This window comes from Rhinoderma darwinii, chromosome 3, assembly GCF_050947455.1.
Source record: "Rhinoderma darwinii isolate aRhiDar2 chromosome 3, aRhiDar2.hap1, whole genome shotgun sequence".
NCBI lineage: Eukaryota > Metazoa > Chordata > Amphibia > Anura > Rhinodermatidae > Rhinoderma > Rhinoderma darwinii.
In genome coordinates, this window is record NC_134689.1 from 318,819,906 (window position 1) to 318,822,904 (window position 2,999).

Here is a 2,999-nt window from a genome sequence, read left to right on the forward strand (position 1 = left end):
TTGCCGGTGGCTGCAAAGGCGATCGGAGGGCTAATACTTACCTCCAGGTCTGCCTGTAACGGAATCCTCCTATGCCCCGTCGTCGGCGGGGCCCAGGAGGCTTCCGGTACCATCGGCAAGAAGCTGAGCCGGCGTCATCCGCAGTAGGTGTCCGCTGTATGTTACAGCGGACACCCCGATCTATCGCCAGGAACCGGAGCTAGCTCCGATTCCTGGCATTAACCCCTTCAATGCAGCGATTCAATGCAATCGCTGCATCAAAGTGGTTTGTATGCAATCGGCAGCCTTGCCATACGATGACAAGGCTGGCGACTGCTACTATGGCAACAGGATGCCTAACAATGGCTTCCTATCTGCCATTACGTTAGCCGATTAGGCCCCGCCCGGAGGCGGAGTCTGATCGGCTTGCTGTCAGTGAACAACTGACAGTTCTAATACATTGCACTACATAGGTAGTGCAATGTATTAGAACATCAAACAAAGAGTTGGACCTTCAAGTCCCCTAGTGGGACTAAAGAAAAGTGTAAAAAAAAGTGTAAAAAATACAATAAAAGTTTCAAATAATAACACAAAACACAATCGCCCTTTTTCCCTTATCAAGTCATTTATTATTGAAAAAAATAATAAAGCCATACATATTTGGTATCGCTGCGACCGTAACGACCTGAACTATAAAAATATTATGTTATTTATCCCGCGCAATGAATGCCGTAAAAAAAATAACTAAAAAATACTGACATAATTGCTATTTTTTGGTCACTGTGTCTTCCAAAAATTGAAATAAAAAGTGATCAAAAAGTCGCATGGACCTAAAAATGGTACCTATAAAAACTATAACTCGTCTCGCTAAAAACAAGCCCTCATACAGCTCCGTCGACGAAAAATGTAAAACCATTATGGCTCTCACAACTTGGCGACAGAAAAAAATCCATTCTCTTTACAAAAGTTATTTTATTGTGCAAAAAGTTGTAAAACATAAAAAGTGCTATAAATTGGGTATCACCGGAATCGGACTGACCCGCAGAATAAAGGTAACGTGTAATTTATAACGCATGGTGAACGCTGTATAAAAAGAACTAAAAAAATATGCCAGAATTGCTGTTTTTTGGTCACCTTGCCTCCCAAAAAAAAAAGGATAACAAGTGATCAAAAAGTCGCATGTACCCCGAAATGGTACCAATAAAAACTACAGCTCGTCACACAAAAAAAACCCAGCCCTTATACCACTACGTCTATGAAAAAATAAAATTAGTCAAGGCACCAATAAGCCAGGAAATAAAAATATGCAGTTGTGCCGGCCCGAGGGGAACGTTTCTTCTGTTTGAAGTGGCGATTTATCAAGGCTCCTAAAATTAGGGAACCAGGAAGGGGAGGGCCAATCATATCTGCTGAAAGTGAGGGTGCCCGTATTATACCAGGACAACACTTTCCCAGCAAAATTCCCCAAATTTCAAAGGTGTGTGTGGACCAAAAGGGGAATAAGACCATTTATTAGTGCGACACCAGCCTGTGCAGAAAGGATTGTGTCACAGCGTAACACACATCTATGGATTATTTTATTGTTTTTTTTACCCCACTATACCACCTGATTAAGCCCCTTATATACTCCGCCCGCCTTACATGTACCCCCACATTATAAACGGAAACACCAGTAAGACTCCAAACAAAACTACTACAAGCAAAATCCACGCTCCAAAAGCCAAATGGCGCTACCTCCCTTCTGAACCCTACAGTGTACCCAAACATCAGTTTTACTTCCACATATATGGCATCGCCATACCCGGGAGAACCCTTTTAACAATTTTTGGGGTGTGTGTCTCCAGTGGCACAAGCTGGGCGCCACATATTGGCATATCTATTGAAAAAACATTTTCACTCTGCAACATCGAGTGCACACCAATTTCTGCCAATCACCTGTGGGGTTAATATGCTCACTACACCCCTAGGTGAATACCTTGAGGGGTGTAGTTTCCAAAATGGGGTCACTTCTGGGGGGGATCCACTGTTTTGGTCCCACAGGGACTTTGCAAATGCGACATAGCGACCAGAAACCAATCCAGCAAAATCTGTAATCCAAAAGCCAAATGGCGCTCCTTCCCTTCTGAGCCCTACTCTGTGCCTAAACAGCAGTTTATGACCACATATGTGGTATTGCCGTACACAGGAGAAGTTGCTTTACAAGTGTTGGGGTGCTCTTTTTCATTTATTTGTTGAGAATATGAAACATTTTCAGCTAAAACTACGTCTTATTGAAGAAAAAGGATTTTTTTTATTTTCACTGCCCAATTCTAATAAAATCTATGAAACACCTGTGGGGTCAAAATGCTCACTACACCCCTAGATGAATTCCTCAAGGGGTGTAGTTTCGTGAATTGAGTCACTTTTGGGGAGTTTCCACTGTACTGGTACCTTAGGAGCTTTGCAAATGTGACATGGTGTCAAGAAACCAATCCAGCAAAATCTGTGCTCCAAAAGCCAAACGGCACTCCTTCTCTTCTGATCCTTGCCGTATGCCCGAACAGCAGTTTATGACCACAAATGGGGTATTGCCGTACTCCAGAGAAGTTGCTTTACAAATGTTGGGGTTCTTTTATTCCTTTATTTGTTGAGAAAATGAAAAATGTTGAGCTAAAGCTACGTCTTATTGGAAAAAAAGGATTTTTTTTTATCTTCACTGCCCAATTCTAATAAAATCTATGAAACCCCTGTGGGTTCAAAATGCTCACTACACCCCTAGATGGATTCTTCAAGGGGTGTAGTTTCCTAAATGGAGTCACTTTTTTGGTGTTTTCACTGTTTTGGTCCCTTAGGGGCTTTGCAAATGCGACGTGGTCTCCGCAAACCATTCATGCTAAATTTGAGCTCCAAAAGCCAAATGGCGCTCTTTCCCTTCTAAGCTCCGCCGTGTGTCCAAACAGCCGTTTATGACCACATGCGGGGTATTGTTTTACTCGGGAGAAATTGCTTTACAAAAGTAGTGGTGCATTTTCTCCTATTAG